The 6189-nt window shown below is 48.5% G+C and overlaps 1 long non-coding RNA gene across 1 annotated transcript; it reads right to left on the bottom strand.

Annotated features, from left to right (window-relative positions):
• Positions 1–4709: 4709 nt before the first annotated feature.
• On the bottom strand, positions 4710–6143 carry LOC116653113. Its single transcript, XR_004306478.1, has 2 exons — positions 6095–6143; positions 4710–5470 (listed from the first exon to the last, which is right to left on the bottom strand). It is a non-coding gene; the product is annotated as an uncharacterized LOC116653113 (long non-coding RNA).
• Positions 6144–6189: the final 46 nt, after the last annotated feature.

Genomic DNA, 6189 nt, shown 5'->3' with positions numbered 1-6189 from the left:
ACTGTGTGCACTGGAAAACTTTAATCTCGACCTCTGCTGTCAGCGTGGACTTGGACATGTTACATGTTGTGGTAGGGAACCACACTGACTTAATCATATCTGTAGTTAGATACCATCCTCCTGTTACAGAATATGACCTAGATTAACTGTAATTTAAAGTTAAGATGCCAGGCTTTCTTCTGCTCCCATCACCTGTCTTTTCCATGACTGTACACCTTTTATCTTTAAAAAATTTTTGCATACAATCAGCTTAATTTTTTTCCTTCTCATACTCAGAAAGTATTTCTCCCATGCAGCAAACACCCTGTAAACTAACACAGCTCTGTGCCATAAGCCCCACTCAAGCCTCTTTCTGTTTCTGTCGATTTAACTCCCTGACAGGAATGTAAAGCCAAGCAAGCACAGTTCACAAGGACTAGTGGGGGGCACTCAGCAGAAGTCGGAGGAGATTCAACTTTTAATCTGCTACTGCATTTTTCTGGATTTAAATTTGTCAGGGTCTCCGTAAAGATGGTTTCCCACTGTAATTGAATAGAATCTTTGTCTGCAAATGAGACTCTGTAATTCTTTCTAGCAAGAGGGTATATACATGTGTTTCTTCGTGTAGCAGTTCTCAACTTCTACCACCAGGAGGGCATGCAAAGCCAGGAGGATAAACTACTTCTTGTGTGTCTGTCAGAGCTCCACACACCCCGAGTTTTGCGGCGTGCAGCAACAGAACAAGGAGCAACAGGCAGAAACTGGAACACAGGAAGTTCCATAGTAACACAAGGAAGAACTTCTTTACTGTCAGAGTCGTGGTACCCTGGAACAGCCTGCCCAGAGAAGTTGTGGATTCTCCTTCTCTGGAGATATTAAGGATTTACCTAGATGCCTGCCTGTGTGACCTGCCATAGGGAGCCTGCTTGAGCCGGGGGCTTGGACTCAATGATCTCCAAAGGTCCCTTCCAACCCCTATGATTCTGGGTGTTGGACATACAGCCATAAGAAGACTTAGAAGACTTTGTTTCTTGCTTTACCTCAGGATCTAGTTTCCAGGGTAATGCTGGACTGCTTCTGCTCCCCATTTTATCCATCTGAAAAACGAGGAGAGCATTATTGGGCCCCTGATTGCAAGACCCTCTCAGATCAAGTGATACTTTATTCAGTATTATACAGACTTTAACATGGTTCAAACCACAAAATCAACTTAAAATCTGGAAATTATTAAAAAATATATATTAAAAGTTCTCAGTTGTGTTATGTTTATGAAGATAAATGAGTTTTAGATGTTTATGCAATCATAATGTGTAAACTTACATAACTTATACGACATGTATATGTCATAGATTTGTAAACGTATAAATACATATGGTTATTCACTTTATAAAAGAAAACATCTCCTTTTCTCTAGTGTGTGAAAAAGCCACACAAACATCCATGTTATTCCCTGGGATATCATCTGCAGGGTGGTCTGTGTCACTGTACCTTGTGCACACACGTCCATGCCCACGTTATTCCTCACAGGATGTCTATCTGCGTGGCTCTTCCAAGAGAAACAGGAACTGATGCACAGAAAACAAAATGTCCCCTTTAAAACTCCCAACGCCTCTATCTTGTGTTCCTCCCTACAGCTCTCACACGCTTGCAAAACAGTAATAAAGTCATTGAAAAAAAATCTCTGACTCGGCACTATTTCTGATTTGCATATCTGCAGCTTCTTTACCAAAACATGCCAAAGCACTCGTTGGGCCTTGCTTTGCTTCAGAGCATCCCTGCAAACAGCTGAATCTAGAGACGGGAAGTTTAAGGTTGGGGTCCTACTGGAAGTTACTCCATTCCCCAGCTGCCCTATTCCACAGTGCCTCTGCCACCCAGAGCCAGCCCAAAGCTCCTGGAGGAGCAGCAGAGAGATGTATTCATACACAAACCGTGCTGAGCCATGGTAAAAATCCTGTGAGGTGCAAGGCGAGAGAAAACAGGTGCCCATGGGCTTACAGAGCAAACTGTGGTGCATGCAAGGGGGGCTGTAGTCACAGGTGTGTGTGCGGGTGTTGCTTTTCATTCATGGTTTTTTAAAAATAGAACTTTTCCCTGCCTATGTGGTGGCTCTCTGCTTTGTCGGACATTGTTACGGAGTATCTTATCTGCTGGGTAAGACGGCAGCTGTGGTTCCATGCTGATTAAAGGCAATTTAAGCCAGCGCTGCTGTAAATCCCACTTTTGGGCGCTTGCTGCTTGTTTAGCTGATTCAGCGAGGCAATTCAGGGAAAAATCGCACGGGCCTCCTGCCAGCTCTGGGCGTTGATCTGGCACACCAGGGGGAGCAAGGAGTAGTGACAGCGGTGCCAGACAGTGGCAAAGCCACGCACTGGGAACTGACTTGTGCAGGGGACAGCAGGACTATGTGGCTATGTAGTGTGGTTCCGGATGGCCCGCCCACCAGAAAGGGCTTCTGTGAGTTTAAATGGCCATTTTTTCCCAACGCGCAATGGAAGCCATAAGAGGTGCTAACAAAGAGCCAAAGCTGTTCTCTTAAAGCTCTCGGCACCCTTTGCTTCCCACAGAGCGATGCAGCAGTGATGAAGATTGCACTTCAGCACCCACAAAGGCAAGGAAGACAGAGGCAGAAGAGGGGCTGCAAGCATTATGCTTGCTGATCTCTGAGAAAAATCATTGCTGACCATCATTGTTTGGCCTGTATTCAAGTATATGGGATTCTGTACCCATTTCCCTTTGGATGCACAGTGAATGTGATCACAGAAAACATATATTCAGTGTTTTAAACTGTTTTTACCCTACTAGTGACAATTCTGAGGGGCTCTGGTGTTTCTCATTTATAACAGGAAAAAGACAGAGGTAAAGACTGACTAAATCCATTCAGACAATCCCAAAATGATTTTGAAGAGAAAAAAACAACAACAACAACAACAAAAAAAAAACAAACAGCAAAGTCATGCTGGAAAACTGACAAGTCAGAATGAACACTCAGGTTCAAACATTCAGTCACGAGACAACTGGTAATTACACCAAAACAACTGCTGGTAGGGAGCAATCTTTTCTTTTCATCTCCAGCTTGGCAATTTTTTTGGTGGGAGAGGGGGGGTGGGGGGGGGGAGGACTTAACTCAGCAACTTCTAACCTTAGTTACAAATGCCACGGCCCATATTATGTAGGATGTCAGATTCTGAGACCAAATTTGCTTTTAATGTTGAATCCTGTGTTGGTATGCAAAATGGCCCAAAAAATCCAGGTCAAAACATACCTAAACCTACCATCAGTTCTGTCCAACCAACTTGGTAACTGAGATCTAATTCATTTGTTTATTTTTTTGAGATAATGCCTGCAATTCAAAACTCAGCTTGGAAGCGGTCATCCAACACTGAGGGTCTGGGTGGATAGCCATACTTCTGCCGCTGTGCCTCTGAGCAGCGACACTCACGTAGATGTGATTCACTAAGGAGCCCTAAGGGATGTATTTTCATTGCTCCAGCTGAACAAGGATTGGTTGCTTCTACCACAACCACATTCCGTTTTCTTCAGTGCAGTCTTTCTTGGAAAGCCCACAAATTCAAGGCAAAGCCTACTAATAAAACTGAAAGCATTTGGGAACATAATGACACAGCATTCCTGTATCAGAGAGGAATTAACCAAAAGGCTGATCAGAGACCTCTGTTGCTTCCCAACTTCTGTACTTCTTTCATTTCGGAAACAGCTCTGCTTAGCAATAATTAAAATTCATTAATCTCTGACAAAAATCTGACAGAGCGATAGCAGTTACTGTAAGACATTTGCTACTTCTCTGTTGTTCCTAAGTGGTGGGAGGTTTCGGGAGACAGCTGAGTTGCCCTGACAGTTCACTGCAGCAAGCGGCTGCCCCAGTGTTCCCAGCCAGTTCTGTCTGCGCATCCTGCAGTTCCCATCCCTGTTGTCCACAGAGCCGGCAGGAAATCAGCCCAAAAGAGGGACCAGCTGTCTGGTCTCACTAGGGTCAGGCAGTGAAGAGTGAGCAGATCTCCCTCTTGGGCTGGCAGTGAGCTGGCAGTGGGTGCCTGGCCAGCACCCACATACTTGCCGGTTATCATGGCCAAAATGTTAAGGAAAATCATGACAAGTTTGTAGAGTTTTTCTGGGGCTTTATACTGGGAATAGGAGCGTGATTTGTCATTCGAAACAGGAAAGCTTGGTCTCTAAATCCTCAAAAATTAGAAGAAGGATCAGGAAAACTGAGAACATTAATTAGGGCTTTGTGCTTCTGATGAAGACCAATTCATAAATTGCAGGATAAGTATAAAGAATGCGGTATAGCTAAAGCCAGCCCCCACATTTTTCATGAAACATTGTCCAAAGCTAATAACCTACTTGCCTTCATTCAGAAATTCTATGTATGTACTTGTTATGGCAGAGCAATGCAGGTCGAGCTCACAGCACGTCAGGCGGAGGCCAGATAATGATGCTTTGTTCAAATTTAAATTATACCATTCATTTGCTTTTGCTTTGAGAACTGCAACTCAAGCCCGCGAGCTTCAGTTAAATGAAGTACCACCTCACCAACTCAATGTGGATCTGTTCACATCCATCGGTTGAACAAGTTGAGATGCTGAGAGAAAGCTATACAGACTGTTCTATCACACAGCTTATTTTCAGAAGTCATTTTGGAAATCGCAAGCAATATGGGCTATTCTGGGCTTCAGACTAGACTCAAAAAACAAACAGAGGCAAGGCACACGTCGAGCTGTGGTTTCAATTCTATTTTCAACATAGTTTATGTGACTTGGGACTCCAGTGAGCAAACAAGCCATCCATTGAATCCAAAACTCAGTGTAGATTCTGCACAGCTCAGCACGGCAGAGTTACAGTATCTGAATGCGATTCTTCACTTAAGTAAAAATAAGATTAGAAAATGACTGGCTGGCTGGGGAAGGAAAATGAGACCTCGCTCCTGACGTCTTCAACAGTGGAGACCTTTGCATGGGGCGCAGAGGAGCCAGCAGCCAGCGGGTGATATCATGCCTTTTCAGTCTGCTCTAATCTGCACTGTAAATCAAAACGATCTCATAAAAGGTTAAATTATTAAGAACGGTGTCCCAATAGAAGTGTCATGCAACCAAGAAACCGGGATGACCATAAAAATGAAACGAGGCTGCTGGTAACCATTACAACGTAAGGCTGAAACAGAGACGCTAACACGCCACAGCCCTATTTCTGTTGCAGCCGTAACCAGGGAGAGTTTTGTCTTTTTTCTTCTTCCTTCTGTTCTGAAGGCAGAAGTGGGCCCTCACCACCGCCCCGTTTCGGTTTCTCTCTCCCCAGCCATGGTCTCTGGCAGTAACTCCCTGAGCTCACACGGAGCGCCGCAGGAGTCGCGCGCACCGCGTCTCCGTCCTCGAGATGCGAAATCCTTCCCCGCAAGGGAACGTTTTGGTGCAATGTAACGTATATTCCCAGCTCGAGGGAGGCAGGGCCGGGAAGGAACGCCACCAGAACCCTCCTGCGGAATTAACGGGGAAAGAAAGGGACAGCTTAAGACTAGCAGTGGCAAAAACCAGCGACCTGAGCGGCAACTTTCCACGGGGCTCGCTGTGCGAGAGCGTGAACTTCCCGGTTAACCCTCAGCCCGCCCGGAGCCGCCCGGCCCGCTGACAGCCCGGCACAACTTTCCTCTCCGGCGCCGCCGCCGCTTCCCCCCGCCCCAGCTCGGCCTCGGCTTCTCCGGGCGGTGGGGCGGGGGGGTGAGGCGGCCCGGCCGCTCCCTCACAGCCCGGTCGGCGGGACCCCATCTCCTTCAGCCGCCGCCGCCGCCGGGCGCCCCCTCCCTCAGCGCCGCGGGGGAGGGACGGCGGTGCCGCCGGCCGGGCGGGAGCCGGAGCCGGCCCCGTCCCCTCCGCCCTGCGGCATGCGGCGCCGGGAGCCCGCGGCCGGCCCGAGCCCCGCCGGCAGCCGCTGACAGCTCCCCGCCAGCCGCCCGGCACCTGCGCCGAGAGGAGGGGCCGCACAAGGGGGGGCCGCGGCTCGGCGGAGCGGGCGGAGCGGGCCCCGGGGGCGGCGGGCGCCCCTCGCCCTCGCCCCGCCGCGGGGCCGGGCGGCCGCGGCCGCGGCGCCGCCGACACCTTACTTCCTGCTTCGCTACCCAGAGCCAGACCCATCGCGGCGGAGGGATCCCGTCGCCTCCAGCTGCCTCCTCCCCCTTCTGCTTCTGCTTTTTTTTTT

The sequence above is a fragment of the Coturnix japonica genome, chromosome 3 (genome assembly GCF_001577835.2).
Source record: "Coturnix japonica isolate 7356 chromosome 3, Coturnix japonica 2.1, whole genome shotgun sequence".
NCBI lineage: Eukaryota > Metazoa > Chordata > Aves > Galliformes > Phasianidae > Coturnix > Coturnix japonica.
This window is presented reverse-complemented; position numbering and strand designations above follow the sequence as displayed.